Source organism: Tupaia chinensis, unplaced genomic scaffold (assembly GCF_000334495.1).
Source record: "Tupaia chinensis unplaced genomic scaffold, TupChi_1.0 Scaffold144354_1, whole genome shotgun sequence".
NCBI lineage: Eukaryota > Metazoa > Chordata > Mammalia > Scandentia > Tupaiidae > Tupaia > Tupaia belangeri.
In genome coordinates, this window is record NW_006204214.1 from 99,923 (window position 1) to 124,855 (window position 24,933).

Sequence of the window (24,933 nt, forward strand, 5' to 3'; positions counted from 1 at the left end):
CTGCTGAGTGAAGCAAACCAGGCTATGAAGGAGAGGCACTGTATGTCCCTACTTAATATATACCGAATGTATGCACTCTATGACTAAAAGTGATTGACTAAAAGATATAGAAACACCATAAATGGACATAAATACAGAAATAGTGTGTGTGAAAGAGTAGGGTTTGAGGAAGAACAATTAGAAGAAAAATGCAGAGGAAAAGCATTAATGGGACAAAGAAACGTGCCACTTTCTGTTAAAGATATTTTATAGTTTAGTCAACTGGACTAAGAGGAAATGTTCACATGTTAAAATATTCACATTGTAAACTAAATAATGTGATTGTATAAAAGAAAACTAACTTAAAAAATAAATTTTAAAAATTTTTTTAAAAAGACCACTAGCTTCTTCTCTCTACCAGATGTTGTCACAGAAACATACCTTATGTGATTCATTGTTCTGAATGTCACCATCAGCTTGCAAGGACATAACCCTGTATTTCTTCCAAGAGAAGCAGTTCTATATTCTTTAACGTGGTGTTCATGGTCGCTTAATACAACACTGATACTGCTTTAATGGAAATTGGCAGTATATATTTAATGACAGACAAAAAAATTAAGAGAGTGAATCACATGGTAAAATGCTGAAGCACATAAAAAGAACCAAGAAATTTCTATTAGGTAACCACCACAAATAATATTCCTAAAATTGTTTCTCAACTGAGTAAACTCACTTCTTTTTTCTTGGAGTTTTTTTGTCATAGTGCTCGTGCCCTTGCAAGAGAGACAGAGAGATGGAGACACGTAAAGTGAGAAATTAGCCCCAGAGGGGATGGCCACACTGCAGCCACTCCTACACCATTCTCCTCTCAAGATTTTGGCACACACACACACACGCACACACGCACACACACACACTTGCATGTCATGTGTTCAAAGCCACTAGGCAGGGAATTCAATCTGTGATCTGACTTGTAGGACTCCAGAGATCAGCCATCTGCTGGTCCTAATATATCTATTTCCTATGACTCCTTCCACATCTTTCTTTTGAACAGATAATTTTTTCAAATGAAGTGAGCTTACACCACTTTGTGTCAGTGTATCTATCACATCCTATTAGTTTTAAGTTTACTTCTCATTTTTCAATGAGTCTCAAATTTTTTCATATGTATTTTAATTGGTATTTACATTAATGTTGTTTTCTATTTCAGATAAACGTCTGGACACAACTGGTAAATATGCCCTGAGAGCCCTTATTGTTGCACCATGGAACCTTTCTCTTTTGCATTTTCTGCCTTCTCACATGTCATTCTTTAATTATTTCATACTTTTAATATCTCTTCTTCCTTCCCACATATTGAGTCTGGACTTCTCCCATATGAAGTTTCTTTCACTATCTCTTCTGCTTTCATTCCTTGTCTTTCTTTACCTGTGAGCATAGGCTCCTTCTGTCTTCCAGATGTTTGTCATGGAAATACATATAAAACAGAGTAATGTATACACTTTTGGGGGTATGTGAACATCAGTCTGGAAGTACTCTACCCTGTAAATCTCACAAGGGCAGAGCATCCTCATTCTGTAACTCACCGTGTCTTGTGACATATTACAACATTAAGAGTACAATAATTAATATTGGCATTAAGTAACTAGTTGAACTCAAACAACACATTAAAAAAAAACTAATGATGTGATAAAAGGTTAAGTAATATGAAAAAGACCAAAATTGTTGTGTAAAGTGCCGGTAACTAAGTTTCCTAACTTTTCTTCTGTCACATCAACTTCCTAACCTCTGTCCCCTGTACATTTCCCTTTAATAGACTGTTTTTCCAACAACAGTCAGCTTCCACCTCTGTGTGTCTGTACATGTGTGTTTACTGGCATTCTATTAGTTTTAGATTTACACTCTGAGTTTTCAAGAATTCTGACTTTTTCTCCTCTTTATTTCTCTTGATATTTACATTGATCTTTTCACTTTACTTTTCTGATGACCCTCAGGAAAAATTTGGTTGATATTCATTTACAACTCATATACAAGTACCATGATGCCTTTTCTCCCTGTCATTTTTCCTATGTCCACATGTGCATGCTTTCCCTTTTTCTCCCTTAGCCTTAAAGTTCATCCTCTTCTCACTCTCTCACGACTATACTTCTCTGTATCAACTACTCTTCACTTCTGATTCCCTAGCTTTTCCATTACTACCCTTTCACCTTTCCTCATTCCTTGTCATTTCCTGTTTGTAGTCATTGGGTTCTCCCTTTTAGATGTTTGTCATAGAAACACACATAAAATAAAGTTGTTTATTGACTCATTGGTGTAATTTCGACCATAACTTTGAAATAACTTTGCCATGTATTTATCTCAGGAGCAATGGCTTCATATTTTTAAACTTTTGTTTCTAGTTTGTGAAACAAAATCTATACAAGAATGAAAAAACTGCTCTTTCTGTTCATTGGACATTGAAAACACAGTAATGATAACAATAAAGTAGTAAAAGGCTAAATACTAGGAAAAGAATCCAAGGACATTTTGTAAAGTATGAATCAAAACTAATAAGTTTAAAAGATATTCTAAATTTATGGGACCAGAAGTTGGGTATAATGGCTATGTCACTGGACTCCCATGCAGTCGACCATGGTTCGAGTCTTGGACCCGGTGGCTTAACCTCACACTGGGCACATGTGCGTGCATGCCTAAGATCCTGAGAGGAGAATGGAGGAGAAGGGATTGTGGAGTGGCCATCCCCCCGAGGGGTGATTTCTCACTTTCTATCTCTCTGTTTCTTTCTGACTTTCTGGCGAGTGCACATGCCCTATAGCAAAAACTTCTCAAAAAAGAAAAAAAAAAGATATTCTTAATTTTGAGCACTAAAGCTAACTCATCTCGGCTCTCATATTTCTTTAGAATACACTATAATTTAGAGCTCATGTGAACTATCTGCCATTCAGTGTATGTTTTTCAATTTGTTTGTATGTTTGTACTAACATACTGTTTGTTTTATCTGTTACTTTATTATATTCCTATGTTCAGTAGTGGTATATCTTGGGAGAGAGAGATGAGTATTCATATATATTAATTTGAGAGGATAGACAAGAATTGGGAAAAGGACCAGGAATTAGACAGATCACCACAAAAGAGTTTTATTCAAAGACTATAGAATGAATGGTGTACATATCACATTAAAGCTTGAAGCCTGAAAAGTACAAGAATGCCCAAGTTACCACCTTTATATTAAATGTGAGTTTTAGAAATGAGTTTATCTTCTGAAATTTACATGGAAGTTTCTTAAGGCACTTGAAACCTAGAAACAAATCAAAGAAATAGGAGAAAATAAGTGATTAGAAGCACAGACTTCTAACATCTTGCTTACATAATTGCAAAGTATTTTTACCTACATGAATTATTTTTTATGGTTTTCCTATAATATGTGAGTCAGTAATCAACATTGATTTCATTCTATTTGTGTTCAGTTCATTTATAAATTTTTATATATTGAGAAATTGTGTACTTATGGTATGTTAATGGGACTGGAAGGAAGTTTTTTTAGAGGTGTGTTATTCTACCCTTTTAACTACTAAAATAAATAAATTCAGTGAGTACATGTTTATCAAAGCTAATTTTGAATATTCCACTGAGAACTCAATATAATTCTATAGCATTTTTGTTAAATGTAAAGAATTAGAATCCTTCCTAACAGGAAAATGATTGTACATAAATGTTATATCCTTTATTTTTTCAATAGTATGACATCTTACAGACTTTCTTAAGACGTCTTGCATGTTAACCGCTAGTTATCCAAATTATTTTTCTTCAAATTTCATTGTTTAGTCTGACATACTCAGAATGATTTTCAAAATTAAAAGTTTTCATGCACCAAGGAAGGAGATTGTAATAAAAAATTTATTAAATTTATATTTTAATCCAACTAATGAATTACTCATTCCCTTTAAAACATATTTATAAAATAAATATGTATGGAATAAAATACTTGTTGGTTGTTTATTCACTTCTTCACCATGTTAACTTACATAGTAAATGGGAAAATTTTTTCCATTTCTTGCTTTCTCAGCAATACTGGAATTTTTAAATTTCAAATTACTACTGATTCCCTGTGCACTTGAAATTGTCAACTAATTTTCATTTTCTGTACTGGTTTCCCTTTATATTTACATGAATTTTTCCATTTTATTTTTCAGAAGAACTTCAGAAAAAAATTGGTAATTTTTTCCATCCTTTTCTAGTGATGTTCTTCTTCATAATATGTTTTCTCCTTTGATTTCCTAACTCTAACCTGTTCTCAACTCTTGAATTTCTTCTTCATTTTTGTGCATTCCAAATGACCTTATCCATCCATCTTCTTTTTGGAATCATGGGCTTCTGCCCTGTTGAGTTCCTATCCCATTCTCTCCTCTGATCTTCTTAGACCTTTATCGTGCAGGCGATTACTGTGATTTCACGGTAATATTAGTGAGTGGAAGGGGATTAAGACAAGGAGACAGTGGTTGCTTCCACCCAGAAAGAAACTTCCTTGATTTGAGTTCTATACCAAGGTATTCTGTGTGGAGTGCCCATTGTTCTACACACAATAATGTCCTGATAGTGTCCTCATTCCTAAAGAAATAGATCTGAGTGCAAAGCTTTTGAGTTAGTAAATTCCTTCTTTTGGGGCTTTAAAACTGTGTCAGTGGTAATCTTGAGAATCATTAGCCCACTAGTCATGACCAATTCTCATGTGATCCAAAGTGTATCACTGCTTTTGTGTAATTTGCTTGGATATTTTCTCTTTCTAACCATCATCATTACTGTTATTTCATTTTAGTTTAATACATCCTATTGTTACTTCCAATAGTTGGTCTTCCCTCTGGGTCCTTATACATGTATTTTCAATGAGGTAAATTTTAATAATAATATGTCTCTCACGTCTCTCTATGCTCTAAGATTGGCCTGTACCATTAGTTAGTATCCCATTACCAGAGTTGTTTAATTTTTTTTTATTCCTTCCCATGCATAGCAGATTGTATTCTTCAAATTATAATAAAGTTTACAGATTGAATAGACCTTAGAGATTTCTTACATCACTCTTAAAATGGACATTCCTCAGCCAGCCCAAACAATGCATGTGCATGCCATCTCCTGATTCTCCCTGCCCTAGTGTCCCACATTGTCACTACAGGGCTTCGCCCATATTAAGTTCTCTCTCCTTGTATTTCTCTGCCTGTCCACGTTTTCCATTTCTTCCTTTGTTCATTGTCATCCTTCATTACCTGTAAACATTCTCTTCTGTCGTCCAGATGTTGTCACAGAAGCACACATAAAACAAAGTTATGTGATTCATTGCTGTAAATGTAACCATTAGCTTTCAAGGGCATAACCCTGCATTTCTTCCAGGAGCAGCAGTTCTGTAGTCTCTAACTTCGTGTTTGTGGTTGCTTAATACAACACTGATACTGCGATAATGAAAATTGACATTACATATTTAATGACAAAGAACACATTAAGGATAGCAGAACAATTAATAAAATGCTAGTTCATATAAATGAAACTAAAAACATTTATATAAGGTAACCACCATGAGTAATGTTTCTAAAACTTTGTGTCCTTTAAGTAAACTCACTTTTAACCACTTCCCAAACACATTTCTTTGGAACAGATACTTAGGGTGAAAGTGAGATTTTCAGCCACTTTGCGATATTTTGTGTGCGTGTTGGCATCCTATTAATTTTTACTTCTCGTTTTCAACATGTCTGCATTTTGTGTTCTGTGTTTCGTTTGGTATTGACACTGATCTTCCTTTGTATTTTTTCAGAAGGACTGCAGAGCACAAATGGTATGTATTCTCTGACAGCCCTGATTTCTGCCCCATGATATCATGTTCCCTTTTACTTTTCCTGCTTCCTCCCTGGCATCCATCCCATCCCTCTCCCTTCTCCTCACAATGTCTACTCTCTCTTTCTGCGTTTTTCTCTGACTTCTCCCATGTTAAGTTCTGTTTCACTACCCTCCCTGTTATGTATATTCATTCTTCCTCCTTTGCTTGAAAACCTTGGCTTCTCCTCTCTTCCAGATGTTTGTCATAGAAGCACATGTAAAGCAATGTTCTGTATGGACTCATGTGTGTAAATATGACGCTGGCTAAAAGAATATAACCTATATTTCTTCAAGGCATAGTTTTTCAGTTTTCTGTACCTCAGTGTTTCCGGCAACTTAATACTGTATAGTTTAAGCCACTGGGTCCAGGACTCGAACCATGGTCAGCTACGTGGGAGTCCAGCAACATAGCCATTACACCAACTGCTGATCCCAACTTGTGTATTCTTGAGACAGAGAGAGTGAGAGACAGATACAGAGAGTGACTAAGAACCATCAATGAGTAATGGTCACACAGCAATTCCCTGTTCTCCATTTCTTTCTTTTTTTTTTTTTGGAGATATTTTTGCTATAGGGCGCGTGCGCTCGCCAGACAGACAGAGAGAGACAGAGAGATAGAAAGCGAGAAATCATCCCCCAGGGGGGATGGTCACGCCGCAATCCCTTCTCCTCCATTCTCTTCTCGGGATCTTGGGCACGCACGCACACGCGCCTGGCGTGAGTTTTAAGCCACCGGGTCCGGTACTCGAACCACGGTTGATGACATGGGAGTCCAGCGACATAGCCATTACACTAACTGCTGGTCCCCCTGTTCTCCATTTCTCTATCCAGGACTTTTTGGCATGCACCTGGTGCATTTCTCAAATCACCATGTCCAGGACTCAAACCGCACACTCTCCTACATGGCGTCCAGCCTATCACTATCATCTTGCCACCCTCCAGGCCTTCCTGTGGTCTTTACTGTCCTCCCTTCTTCACTTCTAAACCATCCCATGGCCCTCCCTTTCACAGATGTGTGCTATTTCCTCGCCATTTTAGTCTTAAGAAGTTTCCAATATTACAATATCTTGATTTCCATGTCTCTCCCAGTTTCTTGGCAACATTACTAATACATAGGATAGACTACCTTCCTTTGATTTTTTGGGACATACTCAGAAAAGAACAAGAAAAGGATGAAGGAAGCCTCTTGGGTGCAATGGGATCCTAGAACTTCTTTTTTGCCTTCCCTTAGTAGAGAGAGTTTGTCATCTCTTTTGTAAGGGGCTTTTTCCCCCTTTGCCATAGCTTCAAATTTTCCTTTCTCTTTAGCAGACACGGTCTTCCCCCATTTCTGAGCAATTCTTAGAAAGCACTGTGTTGATTGAAGTATCTGGGTGCTTTTCCTTGTGCTCGTCGTAGCAAGTTGGCACAAAGAATGCATATGATGACATTTTTCCCCCTCAAAATCTTAAGAATTTTTTGCCCATGATTAGTTCCTTTCTTCCCCGAGTCACAGAGTCTCAGAATGTGGTCCGTTTCTCATTAGCCCTGGCACTGTCTCTATAGAGCTCAGTGTACTTCGATGGCTAGGAGAGCAGGAACCAGATGCAGCCTCTCACAATACTTAACAAATGAGAGAAAACTCTGAACTTGCTGAGTTGAGCTTGTTCATACATTGTCCTTGCCAGTCATTGGTTAATTGTGAGCTTGGGTTTCAGTTTTTCACTGCTCCTGATCATATTACCCAGGTGTTCTGAGACATGCAAATATTTTACATAATTTTCCTCTTTTCTTTTCAACTCTATTAAATACATTTATTCTTTTATTTGTGTTGACAAGATTTTTCATTTGGAAAAATCTCCATTCCTTTAACTGTTGCAGAAAGGCATTATTTTTTAAGAAAAGTTTACTGATATCTCTCAATTCAGAATATTCTAGATGAATTACCCAAGAAAGTAACTCCCTAGTTTGTTTTCAAAATATTTCTCAGACCCCACTAATAAAATCATTCAAAATAAACATCTCCCTTTCAAAAAAATTCTCATGGAACATATGCAGGTTTTTGGAAGAACACAGAGAGAGCCAAAGAGACTGAGAGAAAGAAACTCCTCCAATGCATTGGGATCGAGTCACAACCCTTTTTCTACATTTTTCCATCCCATCAGGATTTGGGGCACACCTTTGCACATGTCCCTTGAATTAGGAACAAAATTGCAAATCGGGTCCAGTGGGTGGTGTAGTGATTAAGGCACTGGACTCCCCCACGGCCAACCTTGATTCTAGTTCTGGGTCTGTGACTTAAAGCTCATGTTTGGTGTATGTGTATTCATGTCTAAATTCCAGGAGAAGAATGGTCTTCCCCCATTTCTGAGCAATTCTTAGAAAGCACTGTGTTGATTGAAGTATCTGGGTGCTTTTCCTTGTGCTCGTCGTAGCAAGTTGGCACAAAGAATGCATATGATGACATTTTTCCCCCTCAAAATCTTAAGAATTTTTTGCCCATGATTAGTTCCTTTCTTCCCCGAGTCACAGAGTCTCAGAATGTGGTCCGTTTCTCATTAGCCCTGGCACTGTCTCTATAGAGCTCAGTGTACTTCGATGGCTAGGAGAGCAGGAACCAGATGCAGCCTCTCACAATACTTAACAAATGAGAGAAAACTCTGAACTTGCTGAGTTGAGCTTGTTCATACATTGTCCTTGCCAGTCATTGGTTAATTGTGAGCTTGGGTTTCAGTTTTTCACTGCTCCTGATCATATTACCCAGGTGTTCTGAGACATGCAAATATTTTACATAATTTTCCTCTTTTCTTTTCAACTCTATTAAATACATTTATTCTTTTATTTGTGTTGACAAGATTTTTCATTTGGAAAAATCTCCATTCCTTTAACTGTTGCAGAAAGGCATTATTTTTTAAGAAAAGTTTACTGATATCTCTCAATTCAGAATATTCTAGATGAATTACCCAAGAAAGTAACTCCCTAGTTTGTTTTCAAAATATTTCTCAGACCCCACTAATAAAATCATTCAAAATAAACATCTCCCTTTCGTAAAAATTCTCATGGAACATACGCAGGTTTTTGGAAGAACATAGAGAGAGCCAAAGAGACTGAGAGAAAGAAACTCCTCCAATGCATTGGGATCGAGTCACAACCCTTTTTCTACATTTTTCCATCCCATCAGGATTTGGGGCACACCTTTGCACATGTCCCTTGAATTAGGAACAAAATTGCAAATCGGGTCCAGTGGGTGGTGTAGTGATTAAGGCACTGGACTCCCCCACGGCCAACCTTGATTCTAGTTCTGGGTCTGTGACTTAAAGCTCATGTTTGGTGTATGTGTATTCATGTCTAAATTCCAGGAGAAGAATGGTTGAGAAGGGATTATAGTATGGCCATTACTCCTCAGGGATAATTTCTCACTTTCTCTCTCTCTATCCTTCTGGCAAGTGCATGCACCCTCTAGTAATAATCTATTTAAATAAATAAATAAATAAATAACCCCCACCCAATGCACACCTCTCCCCCCCAAAAGGAAAATAATCCTGCATACACCAAATGTACCTTGGGTTCTGGCTTCCTATGTTGCTTAACTCCCACACCATAGAGGTTCAGCCAAACATTTCCCTTTATAAAATGCTTGTTTCCATGTATTGTTTTGTTTTCATTCCACAGGAAATGGAATTTAGGAGTGTATCTCTTTCTCTTTCTTGTTACATTTAAAAAAAGTTTTCCATGATAGGAGATAGCAGACGGCATGGTGGTTAGGGTACTCTACGCCAATATAGCCAACCATGGTTCAAGACCTGGATCTGTGTCTTGCTTTCTCACTTTCTCTGTCCTCTCTCTCTTGAGTTAAATTAAAGAATAATAATAATAAATACAATTAAAAATAATTATTTTTATTAAGTATCAGTGATAAACAAAGGCAATTTTTGCCTCATTTTTTAATGAGAGTGTATATACGCACACATATGAACACACATGAGAAAGAGAGTGTCCTTGATGCAGTGATCCCTTTTCCTTAGTCCTTCTGCTCTTCAGGATCCTGGAATCCACTGTGTGCACCCACTGTGTTGTAGTGCCAAACCGCAGGTGTGAACCTATGTCCAGACATGGGTTTCCAGCCTTGAAGGACACTTGTGTCACTGCTGACTCAGTGGCTGGGCCAAGAATATATCTGGTGTTTGTTAGTAGAAGTCATCCCATGACTCATGCAAAGATCCATTTGGTACATGCTTGTCAAAGCTTATTTTGCATATTTTGCCAATTGAGAACTCTATTTAATTCCATTATGACTTTTTAAAGAATTATTTTATTTTATATTTATTTATTTATTATTTTAATTTGACCAGAGAGGAACTAAGAGAAAGAGAGAGAGAAAGTGATAAAATAAGTCACCAGGTCTGGGACTCAAACCACGGTCAGCCATGTGGGAGTCCACAAAGCAAGACCAATGGTTGACATTGTTTACCCCAGTGGATGTCTTCTTTCATCTGCTCTAATGGCTTCATTTTATCTTTGTTTCCTTTTGCTCCATCCAGAGAAGGGTTATTGCTAAGATGGCTTTTGGAAAACTTCACTTTCTATTTTCAATAATGCAGGCCATTATCAATTGATCTTTTTTTGTTTTCTTTTCCAGAGAAATGTATGCAGGAAAAAGGCAAGTCTCATTTTTACTGTCATTGTGTCATCTGTTAAACTCATGATTTCAATCTTTATGTTCAGCTATTCTGTTAAGTAAACTTTATTGATCATATAATGAAGTTATTTTTTTTTTACATGTTCATTTTGCCATTGGGCATGTGCATTCACTGAGAGAGACAGAGAGAGGGAAAATATGAAATCCTCCCTCAGGGGCCATGGATATGCAGAAATCACTTCTCCTCCATTCTCCTCCCAGGATTTTTGGACATACACACACATGTGTGTGGGATGTTTTTCAAGCCACTGGATCTAATTCTCAAACAACAGTCAACCATGTGGAATCCAGCCACCTTAACCACCCTGCCACTACCTCGCTCGTGTTATGGCATTTTTAAAGTAGTTTTGGCCAAGATAGGTCCAGATCCTATGATTTTGGACCACTTTCCATGACTTGAAATATTTTACCTCCTTTCCTTTTATTTTATTTAGATTAGGAATAATGACATTTTCCTCACAGGATGGATATGAGGTAACAACTTCATTTTTTAATTAGGAAAATTGAGGTGGAAGGCATCTAAGATCAGGAGGGTTGTATCCTAGGAGACAGAGATGAGTATTAAACATGGTTAACTTGAGAGGATTCTGAAGAGGTGCAAAAAGGACTAGGAAGGGGGTTGATCACCATGAAAGATATCTCTTCAAAAAATGTAGTGGGAAGGGTGTACGTAATACATCAAAGATGAAGCTAAGTGAAAGAACCCCCAAGATGCTACCATTTTACTAAATGTGAATTCTAGAAATGAATTCATCTTCTCAAATTTATGTGTAAGTTTTCTAAGGCACATGACACCTAGAATCACATTAAAGGCATGAGAGAAAATAAGTGATTAGAAGCATAGTCTTCTTTTTGCTTGCATATTCACAGCATATTTTTACATACATTTATTCATTTTTATTGTTTTCCCTAAGTATGTGATTCAGTGATTAATACTGATTTTATTCTATTTGTTTTCAGTTTGTTTATAAATGTTTTATATGTTGAAAAATTGTGTACTTACTGTAAGTTATTGGGACTGGAAGGAATTTGGTTAAAGTTATGTTACTCAATTTTTTTAACTTCTAAAGTAAATAACAGTGGGGCAGTTAGCGTAATGGCTATGTCGCTGGACTCCCACGTAGTCGACCTCGGTTCACATCCGGGACCCGGTGGCTTAAAACTCACGCTAGGCACGTGTGTGTGTGTGCCCAAGATCTCTAGAGGAAAATGGAGGAGAAAGGATTACTGCGTGGCCATCCCCCCTGGGGGGTGATTTCTTGCTTTCTGTCTCTCTGTCTCTCTCTGTCTTTCTGGCGAGCGCACACGCCCTGTAGTGAAAGCCCCTTGAGTAAAAACCCCACAAAAAAAAAAAAAAAAAAAAAAAAAAAAAAAACTAAAGTAAATAATAGTGAGTACATGTTTATCAAAGCTAATTTTAAATATTCTGTCAATTGAGAATTCAGTTTTCTCAGTGGTGTGAAATCTTCCAAAAAGACTTTCTTAAATCTTGTATGCTGACCATGAACCATACAAAATTTTTCTTGAAGATACTGGTTTAATCTGACATACTCAGAAAGATTTTCAGAATTTAAATTCAGTTTTGATACATGACTCAAAGAAATAATTTTTTATATAAAACTTTTAGTAAAGGTATGTTTTAGTCCAACTCATGAATGAATTATACCTTTTAAAAACTGCTAATAAGAGAAATATCTATGGGACAAAATATTGGTTTATTTTTATTCACTTTTTCACCATATTTATTTATGTAATTAATGGAAAAATTGATTTATTTGCTTACATTTTCAAGAAAAAGTATGTTTCTTGACTTTTTTCCCCTAATTCATTTATTCTAATTCCTACTGATTTCCTGTGCACTTGAAATTATCAACTAATTTTCATTTTCTTTGTGGTTTTCCTTTGTATTTACATGGACTTTTCCATTTTATTTTTCAGAAGAACTTCATAAAGAAAATGGTAACTTTTTATCTTTCTCTTCTACCTACGCACTTCTTATAAATATGTTTTCTCCTTTAATTTCCTGACTCTTTTCCTATTATAAAATCTTGAATTTCCTCTTCATTTTTGTGAATTCCATATTACCTTATCCATCTTTTTTTTTTTTTTTTTTTTGGCATCATGACTTTCCTGTATTGAGTTCCCTTCCCATGTACTTCTCAGATTTTCTTCATTCCCTGTCCTTCCTTCATTATATTCTTAGTCTTTTATCTTTCAGGCAATTCCAGTGATTTCATTGTAATGTTAGTGAAGGGAAGGGGATTACACTGTGAAAGTTGTGGTTATTTCCATCCAGTAAGAAACTTCCTTGAACTTGGATTCTTTAGCATGTATTCTGTATGAAGTTCTCATTGTTTTGCACCAGTAATGTCCTGATATTGCCCTTGTTCTTAAAGGAATTAATGTGACTTCAAAGCTTTTGATTTAGTAAATTACTTCTTTGGTTGGCTTTTAAAACCGCGTCAATGGTAATCTTGAGACTCATTAGCCCGCTTATCATAACTGACTCTCATGTGATCCAAAGTACTTTGCTGTTTTTGGATCATTTGCCCACATAATCTATAGTCTAAGGTTATGTTCTAAGACAGGCTTGTACCATTTTTTGGTACCCCATTACAAGACATGTATAAAGTCTTTTATTTCTATTGATTCATAACAGACTGTGCTATTTAAATTATTATGAAGTTTTTAGATAGAAAAGACTTTCAGGATTTCTTTCTTACTCTTGAAATGGACATCCCTCAGCCAGCCCAAACACTGCTCTTGCATGCCGTCTCCTGATTCTCTCCTTTCCTTAATGGCTGTCTCCCACCCCACATGCTCACTACAGGGCTCAACCATATCAAGTTCTCTTCATTTCTATTTCCCTACCTTTTCCATGCTTTGGGTTTCATCCTTTCTTCGTACTTCTTTACCTATAAACATTGGCTGCTTCTGTCATCCAGATGTTGTCACAGAAGCACACAGAAAACATAGTTGTGTAACTCATGCTGTAAATGTCACCGTCAGCTTGCAAGCACATAAACCTGTATTTCCTCCAGAAACAGCAGCAGTTCTGTAATCTCTAACTCTGTGTTCGTGATTACTTGATACAACACTGATACTGTAGAATGAAAATTGGCATTACATATTTAGTCAAAGTCAAGAACCAAATTAAAGATATCAACTAAATAATAAAATGCTAAATCTTATAGAAAGAAACCAAGAATTCTGAATGAGGCCTCTGAAGCACCCAGCACTGTCCTTGGTGTCTCTAAGGTTTTTGCCATAGGACGGGCGCCACCAGGCCAAGTCTCTAAGGGAGTCGACCCAGCAGAGAGCAAGATACCTGGCATGCCACAACCTTCACTTTCACACTCATTTCTGCCAGCCGATGTGAATTCCAGGAGATAGAGATGGCCCCAGGCCCAGGGTTGCTACAGGCCACAGATGCCTGTAAGGCAGGCTGGTGCTGCAGCCGAGCAGAATTGAGGAAAACATGGAAGAGGGGGAGCCAGGCAGCTATGAGGCAATGATAAAGACCAGAACCACACCTGGGAGGCCTACCTGGACTGTTTTAGGCAGCCCCTGCCAACCCCACGGCCCACTTCACCTATCTCAGCCCCTGCCCAAGAGCCTCCAAGGAGGCAGTTGCTACTGGTTCCTACAGTCACCATGGACAGGAAAGACCCTAAGGAGTGGCTCTAGGTAGGGCTGCCACTGCTGGAAGTCAATGGGGTGATCATGATGCTGAAGAGCTGTTACGGGCCACGGCCTAGGAACAAGGGAGTCCCCGTACTGTACCTCCAGCTCCACCATCAGCACCTCCATTTCCAAATTCTTGTTGAATGTTACAACTATTGAAGATCATAAGAGCACCTATAGGCCAAAATTGCATGGTGCCATAGATGAATTTTTAACCCAGAGTCCTGATGACTATATGTCTATATCCTATGAACAGATAAACAGTTGTGTATATAAGTGTGTATGCCAGCAGCACCCAGAACAAATGTATAGTGATCTGATTCAAAAGATAACTGATCACTTAGAGAGAGTCTCAAAGGAGCTGACAGCCAGCCCTCCAGATCTCAAAGATTTAGTAAAGCTCTTGGACAATGCATGGGAGCATTGCAGAGCATTGTGCCTCTTTTCATCTATATGAAATATATACATTGAGACCAAGCTTAACAGAGACCTAAAGGATGAACTTGTATGCAGTTTCCAGAACATGTTGCAGAAAAGCACGTTTACAGCCTAACACCTTTACTTTTAGAAGACCAGTCAGCACCATTTCAGGTCAGACCTACTATGGCAAATATTGTGAAAGGCTTGTATACTCTCACACCAGAATGGGTTCAGATGACTCCACCTCTGTTTCCTACCTTCATTCCAAACATTCTCCCTCTTGCAGTGGAATCTGAACTTTCTGAATATGCTGCTCAAGGTCAGAAACCTCAAAGAGAACTTATACAGAGTGGTTTTATGAGAGGTGACTGGTCTCAGAAGAAAGCTGAGGATGAGTGGTTTATAACTCATTAGCGCGTGCAAGTCCCAGGGGATACAGATAGTGATAGTCTTGAATGTGCTTTCCTTCTGGTAAAGAGGACACACGGGAGCTGCAGAGACTGTGTTCAGAGCACAGCGAAGGGCCTGCAGACACTCAGGACCTCGCACGAAGCCGTTCTTAGAAGAGGATGTGGGACTCTTACTTTCGTTTGTAATTAAAAATATATATATAACAAAAAATAAAACATAAAAACAGTTGCTGCCACCCCAGATGAGGGGTGATTTTGAAATGGGACAATCTTAATGAGTTTATCTGCAGATTCTGTGAAGAACAAGTATCTTGGAAAGCACTCATTGCTAAGTGATACTTGACAGCCAAAATCAGCAGCTTCCTCCAAAAATATAAGAGCAGAAGACATTTTTTTTCTTTCCTCTTTAAGGCACTTGTTTTGTTTATATGTGGACTCAGCACTTTGATGTGTTGGTTTCACATGTCAAGATGTCTTGGATTTCAAAAAAGAAAAAAAATAAAAATAAAAAAATAAAAAACACCAAACATATCATGCCCTGCCACATGGCGACCACAGCCCAGTGGGTTGGGTGGGGAGAGCAGCGTCCCTCCCCCGCCCTGATCGATGCAGGTGCAGCCATTGATTTTTCCAATTTTTCCTGGTGTCTTCGACATCCACCTTTCTTTACCTAGAAACTATCCCATGGCTCTCCCCTTTTTCTATATGTGCTATTTCCTCCATATTTTTTTGCTTTAGCAACTTTTTGATATTACATTCTCTTTATTTCTGTTTCCCTACCTTTTTAATTCTTTCCCATTCTCTACTTTTTTAATGCCATGTCTTTCATTCCCTATGACATTGCTTCTTCTGTATTCCAAGTGCTTACTATAGTTTTCTTATGAACCTGGTGAAATTAAGGAGATTAGGCTAATAGGAATCTGATTTCTAATATTATATATTTTTCTGAGGATACATTCCTTATTAAAAAATAAAATTTCTCAATCTTAAGCCTAAGTTGCAAGTCAAGTGTGCATACTCTGGGATCTTCAGTATCCACTGCTGCCATCAACGTCACTTGAGTTCCTCAAAACTCATCTATGCCACCCACACACCACACACTCCACCATTGTAAGCTGCCATCATCGTAAAGTTCTCTAAGGCTGGTTAAATCAATGTGATCCCCCAAAAAATAGCTCCTCCTCCAAAGGAGGTAGAAGAAGACAGCGATGAAAAAGTAATGTTAGAAGATGAAGAAGATGATAGCAGTGGAGAAGAGGTTATCACACCTCAGAGAAAGAAAGGCAAGAAGGCTGTCACAACTTCAGCAAAGGTGGTGGTGGTTTCCCCAACAAAATATTTGCAGTTGCTGTAACTGCCAAGAAAGCAGCTACCATACCATTCACGAAGATAGTTGTACCAACCAATGCAGTTACAACACCTGGCAAGAAGGGAGGCACACCAGGCAAAACATTGGTAGTAACTCCTGGTAAGAAAGGAGCTGCCACCCCAGCCAAGGGGGCAAGGAATGGCAAGAAGGAAGACAGTGATGAGAAAGAAGATGAAGTGAGGAAGATGAGGAGGAGGAAGATGAGGATGAATTTGAGCCAGCAGTGGTGGAAGCAGCAGCTATCTGACCTTAGAGGAGGAGAATAAGAAGGAGGAAGATGAGGATAAGGAAGATGAGTCTGAAGAAGGAGCTATGGAGACCACAGCAGCTAACAGACAGAAAACTTCTGCAAAAGCTGCACCTGTGAAAGCCAAGACTGTGGCTGAAGATAAAGACAAAGGTGAAGAGGGTGATGAAAATGATGAGGAAGAGGATGAGGAGGAAGATGATGAGGATAAGAAAGAGGAAAAGCCTGTCAAAGAAGCTCCTGGAAAACAAAAGAAGGAAATGGCCAAACAGAAAGCAGCTCCTGAGGCCAAGAAACAGAAGGTGAAAGTCACAAAACTAACTACATCCCTCCATCTGTTTGTTGGAAATATGAGCAATAGCAGATCTATTTCTGAATTAGAAACTGGCATTAGTGATGTTTTTGCTAAAAATGATCTTGCTATTGTGGATGTCAGAATTGGTACATCTATGAAGTTTGGCTATGTCGATTTTGAATCTGCTGAGTATCTAGATAAAGCTGTAGAACTCATTGGTTTAAAAGTTTGATAGTGAAATTAAACTAGAGAAACCAAAAAGAAAAAGACGGTAAGAAAGACTGAGATGCAAGAACACATTTGGCCAAAAATTTCCACTACAAATTCACTCAGGATGAAATAAAAGTATTTGAAGATGTCACAGAGATAAGATGGCATCTGATGAAAACAGTAAAAGGATTGCTTATATTGAATTTAAGACACAAGCTGATGCAGAGAAAACCTTTGAAGAAAAGCAGGGAACAGAGATGGATGGGTGGTCCATTTCCCTATTCTACACTGGAGAGAAAGGACAAAATCAGAAGTATAGAAGTGGAAAGAATAGCAGTTGGAGTGGTGAATCAGAAACTGGCTTTGAGCAACTTCTACAATGTAACTGAAGAAACACTTCAGAATATATTTAAGAAGGTAGTTTTTATCAAAGTGCATCAGAGCCAAAATGGCAAATCTAAAGGGTATGAGTTTATAGAATTTGCTTCATTTGAAAATGCTAAAGAAGCTTTCAATTCCTGTAATAGAAGGGAAACTTGAGACAGACCAATCGGGCTGGAGTTGCAAAGACCCAAGGGGTCACCTTAAAAAGAAGTCAGCCCTCTAAAACTTTGTCAAAGGTCCAAGTATACTACTGAATAGAAAAAAGAAGTCAGCCCTCTAAAACTTTGTTTGTCAAAGGTCCAAGTATACTACTGAATAGTCATTAAAAGAGTCTTTTGATGGCTCTATTCATGCAAGGATAGTCACTGACCAGGAAGCAGGCTCCTCCAAAGGGTTTAGTTTTGTAGACTACAACAGCGAGGAAGATGTCAAGGCTGCCAAGGAGGCCATAGAAGTTGGTGAAATTTATGGAAGCAAAGTTACATTGGACTGGGTCAAGCCTAGATTGAAGGTGGCTTCAGGAATCATGGAGGAGGCAGAGGAAGCTTTGGAGGCTGAGGTGGAAGCAAAGGAGGTAGAAGGTTTGTTGGCAGAGTCCAAGGAGGCTTCTGAGGGTAGGGTGGCTTCTGAGGTGTGGAGGAGGAGACTACAAATCACAAAGAAAGAAGATGAAGTTTGAATAGTTTCCTTGTTCCTCTGTCTTCCCTCTTCCAATTGAAAGAAAATAATCTGGGGTTTCTAACTGTTACCCGATCACCAACAGAGCCTTCTGAGGACATTCTAAGACAGCATGTAGTCCTGCAGCCTACTTGGAAAGCCATAGAAATGTTTCAAGGGAGAGACTCTTGACTGGATATTCATATAAATTTTTCAGAGTTGAGCAATAGAGTAAACCCTTATCTATAAGTTTTTCATTTATATATTTTTTTATCCCATGTATGAAACCATTTTTTTCCTATGAATAGAATTTTATTTCATTTGTTTCTTTTTGTTCGTTTGGTTTTGGTTTTGGTTTCCTGCATTGGGAAATTGTAAAGAACAACAGAATATTTTATTATGATTTTTGCTTCAATAAGTTTAGGACTTCAATAAGTTTTTTTGTTTGTTTGTTTGTTTGTTTGTTTACAATTTTTTACATTTAATCACTGTACATCTTTATAATGTACAACATGTTTTTTCCCAGAATGAATACAGTATATATTAGTCAAGGCAAAGATATTACCATATACATTATCATCAGCAGATAACTTTTCATTTTTGTGTCTATTAAATGTGTTGTTTTTTTCCCTGTTACCTCCCTCCCACCCCCATTACCCACCTCTTCTTACCACCCCATACTGTCTCTACTATCTATAGTTGCCCTCCCTGCTATAAATCTTTCAAATATCTGTGTTTCTACTATAGAGTGCAGACATTCAGTCTATATTGTAAGGGGACATACAATGCCTGTTTTTCATAGTCTGGCCTACTTTATTTAGCTTTTTTTATTTTATTTTATTTATTTATTTTTTAATTTTTATTTTCTAACTTAATTCACTATACACCATCACAACACACCAATGAATTTTCCATCCAAAATACACTATGCACTGGTTCAATCAAGCACATCAACATACATGTTCTCAGCAAGTAATTTTCCAATTCTTACATCCTGCATACCTTGCCCTTTGTCTTGCCATCCCCGATTCCCCATCCCCACCCTCTGCCATGTCCCATCTTCCTCCTCCATTGTCCCTGGCATCCATGATTGCCCTCCATGCCTTCCGCCCCCTCAAAAGTTTTAAAAAAAAAAATCCCTCTTTATAAAAAAGTTTTCTCAGAGAGCACATGCACTTGACAGAGAGAGAGAGCGAGACAGAGAGATAGAGGACAGAAGAAAGCACCCTCCCCCATGTGGAACAGTCATGCTACAGTCCCTTTCCTCTATTTCCCCTCCTTCCAGGATTTTAGTAAGCACATACACATGCCCAGCTTGATTCTCAAGTCACCAGGTCCAGTATTTGAATGATGTCATGGGTTGTGTGGTCCCAGCTACCTTAACCACCATACAACTGACTGGCCCAAAACTTCCCTTAACTTAGGACCTCTCTCACATATTCCAACTTCAAATACAGACATACTGCCCTATTCCCAGACCTGGTAGCTTGCTTTCTCACTTTCCTATTCTTTCTCTCTGTCTCTCTCTGGTCAACTTCAAAAAAATAAAAATAAAATAATGACAATGAATAAAATTAAACAAAAAAAATTCTTTAAAAAAAGAATAAATTTATTAGCTTAGAAACCTTCAGAATGTGAAAAAAAAAATAGCTGCAACTTTTTTTTTTTTCAATTACAGAGTGGTATATGGTTAACAAAACAACAGCTAGTTCACATAAGCTGCATCAGAGACAACGGAAGATGAAAAGCCTACCATCCCCATAGAAAATGAATTTGTGCTGTGCACCAGCAAGAACCATGCCAATGGTTAAATTTCCATGCCAATTACAACTCCCATACTATACTAGGCAAGGTTGGCAGCAATTAAAAATACCACGTGCTAGCAGGTTAAGGGCTCTGAATTCCCACATGGTCAACATGGTTCTAGTCCCAGATCTGACGGCTTGTTTTCTCACTTTTCCTCTCTCTCTATCATTCTCTCACTCTATCCCTCTCTGGTCAAATGTAAAGAAACAAATAAAGTTAAATAAAAAATAATTTTTTTCTAAAAAAAAGAAAGAAAGAAAAAATACTAGCAGGGCAGGGCTACCAAATACACATTCAGTAGTATGTTAGCTATATAAGAAAAGGGAGGGACCAGCAGACGACATAATGGCTATGTCGCTGGACTCCCATGTAGTTGACTGTGGTTCGAGTACCAGACCAGGAGGCTTAAACTCACACCAGGCACGTGTGCATGCATGCCCAAGATTCCAAGAAGAGAATGGAAAAGAAGGGATGGTCATCGCCCCTGGGGGATGATTTCTCACCTTCTCTCTCTCTCTGTCTGTCTTTCAGACAAGCGCAAAAACTTCTCAAGAAAAAAAAGGAAGAAGAAGATACTGTACAGTTTTAAAAAAATCTTACACAGCTTTACACTTCAATTTTTTTTTCTTTTAAAAGAAATGAGCTTTACAGGGATATTAAGTGCTTTATAGACAAGGGGGAAAAAAATGAACCCAAACCAACTTATTCGTCAACATTTTCTTCATCTTCATTCTCTTCATCTTCCTCTTCTTCCTCATCTTCTTCATCTTCTTCTACTTTCTCTTACTTTTTCTTCTTCTTTTCATCCTTGACAACACTTTCTCCTACTTTTTCTTCTTCTTTTCATCCTTGACAACTCCTTTTTTGACTGCATCATGTTTTTTTTCAGCTTGATATACAGCAATATCCTTTTCATATTTTTCCTTTAGCTTGATATACAGCAATATCCTTTTCTTATTTTTCCTTCAGCTTAGCAGCCTTCTTTTCATAAACCTGTTTATAATCTGTAGCAGTGTTATTCCACCTCTCTTCCAGTTTCTTTGCAACATCACCTATGGATAGGCTGGGATATTCTACTTGGATTTTGGGGCAATACTCAGAACAGAATGAGAAAAAAGGTCGAAGGAGGCTCTTGGGTGCATTGGGATCCCTGAACCTTTTTCTTTGCCCTTTAGGAGACATAAAGGTTTCATTGCTCTTTTCTAAAGAGCCTTGTCTGTTTCTGCCATGGCTTCAACTTTTCTTTCTCTTTAGAGACAAGGTCTTCTCCGTCTCTGAGCACCGAAAGTTAACTGAAGCATCTGGGTGCTTCATCTTGTGCTCCTCCTGGCAAGTTTACAAAAAGATGCATATGATGACATTTTGCCTCTCCGCGTCTTAGTATCTTCTTGCCCATGTTTATTTCTTCCTCGATCCGAGGCACAGAGTAGCCAGTGCCCATCGGGCTCTCACTAGCCCCAGCGCTGTATCTATGGAGCTCTGTGTACTGCAATAGCTATGAAAGTAGGAGCCAGACACAGCCTCCCCCCAACCCTCAAAAACTGAGAGAAGACTCTGAATTTGATGAGTTAAGCTCTTCCATAACATTGTCTTTTTCAAATACATCCCATTCTGATCCCATGCATGTGTAAATTGTGAGTTTGTGTGAGAAACTTAGGACTTGAAGCTATGGTGTCAGGAAGGACTGAGATTAAAGACAAGAAAAAGGTTAAAGCCAGGCTAAAGCTCTCTTGGAGCAGAAGCAAAACTGCACAGAGCAGGCCCATTTATTCTAAATTAAATCAGTTAAGGAATGAGTGAGTTTAGCTATAGAGAACAGTGTACAATATACATGACAATTCTTTGTAGCTTTATTCCTGGTACAAGATTGATAGCTATCATTAACTTAGTACTTAGACAATATCTTGGCTTGCGGAATGTTGCTCAACATCTTGAGCTCTATCAGGGTGACCATGCAGTCCCTGTGGCTTTCATTTTAGGAATGGGGTTGCTTCTTCCCTTCTGACTTATCACTCAGGCCTGGGCTTATTTGTATCTCCAGCAAGTTTGAGGCTAATTTTTTCACTGCCCTTAACCATATTACCCAGGTGTTCTGAGATATGAAAATATTTTACATAATTTTCCTGAATTTTGCTTTCCAAGCATACTAAATGTATTTTCTTATTTTATTTGTATTGACAAAATTATTCACTCTGAAAACCTCAATTCCTTTAAATGTTGCAGAAAGACATTATATTTTAAGAAAGATTTACTGATAAGGTATCTCTTAGTTCAGAGTATTTTAAGTGAATGACTCAAGAAGCCAGGCTGTTTCCAAAAGTTATTTTCAGACACCGCTAATAAAATTGCTGATATGTAACATCTCCTTTTTGAAAAAAATGTCATAGGGCATATGCATGTGCTAGAAAAACAGGGAGAGAGAGAGAAAAGAGAAACTCCCCAAATTCCTTTTCCTCCACTTCTTCCTCTTGTCATGATTTGGGAGCACACATTCACATGTGCCATTTGGTCTAGGATTATAACTGCAGTTGAGCACCAGTGGGTGACATAGTGGTTAAGGCACTGGACTCCCACTCAGCAGACTGTGGTTTGGTCCAGCATCTGGTGGTTTGAAACTCATACCTGTCATTTGCATGCCCAAAATCTCAGGAGGTGAATGAAGGAGAAGGCATTGCACTGTGGCCATTTCCACTTGGGGGTGATTTCTCACCTTCTCTCTTTCCATCTCTTCCGTCTCTCAGGCAAGCCTAAGCGCCCTATAGCAAAAATCTATCTCTTGAAAGAAAGAAGAGGGACCAGCAGTTGGTGTAATGGTTAAGTCTCTGGATTCCCATGTAGTTGACCGTGGTCCTAGACCCAGTGGCTTAAACTCATGCTGGGTGCATGTGTGTGTGTGCCCAAGATAGCGAGAGAAGAATAGAGGAGAAGGGATTGCAGTGGGGCCATCCCCCCAGGAAGTGATTTCTCGCTGTCTCTCTCTCTCTCTGTCTTTCTGGCGAGCTCATGTGTCCCTAGCAAAAACTTCTCCAAAGAAAAGAAAAAAAAAGAAGAAGAAAGAAGAAATGAAGAGAGAAAGAAAGAAGAAAGAGAAAGAAAAAGACAAATAACTACAGTTGACCAAATGCAGTTGAGATCTGGTTCCACATGTGTGGTGCTTAACTACTACACCACAGATTTAGTCCATTAGAACCTTTTATGAAATACATTTTTTTTTTTGGAGAGTTTTTTTCGCTACAGGGTGCATGCGCTCGCCAGACAGAGAGAAACATAGAGACAGAAAGCGAGAAATCACCCCTCAGGGGGGATGGTCACACCGCAATCCCTTCTCCTCCATTCTCCTCTTGGGATCTTGGGCATGCAGGCACATGCGCCTGGCGTGAGTTTTAAGCCACCGGGTCCAGGACGCAAACTGTGGTCGACTACATGGGAGTCCAGTGACATAGCCATTAACTGCTGGTCCCTATGAAATATATTTTAAAATGATTTTTCACGCCAGAGGACATGGCATTAAGAAATGTATCTTTTCTCTTTCTTCTTTTTTTTTTCCTTTTTTGACCTCCTTTTTTAATGAGTATATGTATAAACATATGTGAATGCACATAAGAAAGGAAGGAAAAAGAGAGAAGTATCCTAGATGCAGTGATTCCTTTTCCTTAGTCCTTCTGATCCTGAGATCAGAAGGACTAATCCCATTGTGCACACCATCTGTGTTTTTGCACAGATCCATAGATGTGAACCCTTGGTCAGATATGGGCTTCCAGCCATGAAGGGCACTTGTGTCACTGCTGCCCCACAGTAGCTGGGCCAGGATTATATCTCATTCATGTTCGTAGAAGTCTTCATATTATTCCTGCTATAGATCCATTTTTGAGCTGACAATTGCCTTTACTGTTTTCTTTCTCCTTTCTTTTTAAGTACCTTTGTTATCAATAGTTTTGTGTTTGCATCTGATACTGAAGATACTATTAATAGAAGGCAGGAGGCAAGACCAACAGTTGATATTGTTTACCCCGGAGAAAGACCTCTTTGATCTGCTCTACTGGCTTCATTTCTCATCTCAGTTACCTTTTGTGCCATGCAGGGAGCAGATATGAAACAACATTTCTTCTCATGAGTGAGAGGGCCTTTGAAAACCTGTTGTTCCAAATCTCAAAATTAGAGGTCATTATGAATCATAGGAAACTTCATAAAAATGCTTTAGATGTTTGTCTTCACTTTTCCTGACATCATACCCTTCTATTGAACAAATTCATCTTTTTTTCCCTTTTGTTTTTTAGGTAAATGTGAACAGGAAAAAGTCAAGTCTCCTTTATGTATTTTACTGAGGAATTAGTCATTGCTTTATCTGTTAACTTGTCATTTCAATCTCTGGGCTCTCATCTTCTCTGTCCAGTAAACTTTATTGGTAATGCACTAAAGTTACATTTGTTTATTTTGCCATAAGGTATGTCCATTCAGTGGAGAGAGACAAAGAGGAAAAATGAGAAATCCTCCTTAGGGGGGATGGCTATATGAAAACCCTTCTTCTCCATTCACCTCTCAGGATTTGGGGCATACACTCACATGTGTGTGGTGTGTTTTTCAAGTCACTGGATCCAGGACTCCAACCATACTGTCAGCCATGTAGGATTCAGTCATATTAACCACCATTTCACCAACTGGCCCAAGTTTTGGTATTTTGTTTTTGTGGGTTTTTTAAATTATTTTATTTAACTTTATTTATTTATATTTTAATTTTATCAGAGAGGAATAGAGTGAGAGAGAAAGAGGGAGGAAGTGAGATCACAAGCTGCCAGGTCCACCTGCTGGTCCAAGTTATGGTATTTTTAATGTAGCTGTTATATTAATTTTGTCCAAGATAGGCCCACATTCTATGACTCTAACCCATTCTCCTTTACTTGAAATATTTTATTTCCATTTCTTTCATAT

General features: G+C 38.2%; 2 pseudogenes; both read left to right on the plus strand.

Annotated features, from left to right (window-relative positions):
• LOC102493535 (CDK2-associated and cullin domain-containing protein 1-like) overlaps positions 1 to 15,069 on the plus strand; it is a 52,337-nt pseudogene extending 37,268 nt beyond the window's left edge.
• A 512-nt stretch (positions 15,070 to 15,581) lies between these two features.
• LOC106733684 (nucleolin-like) lies at positions 15,582 to 18,224 on the plus strand (annotated as a pseudogene).
• Positions 18,225 to 24,933: the final 6,709 nt, after the last annotated feature.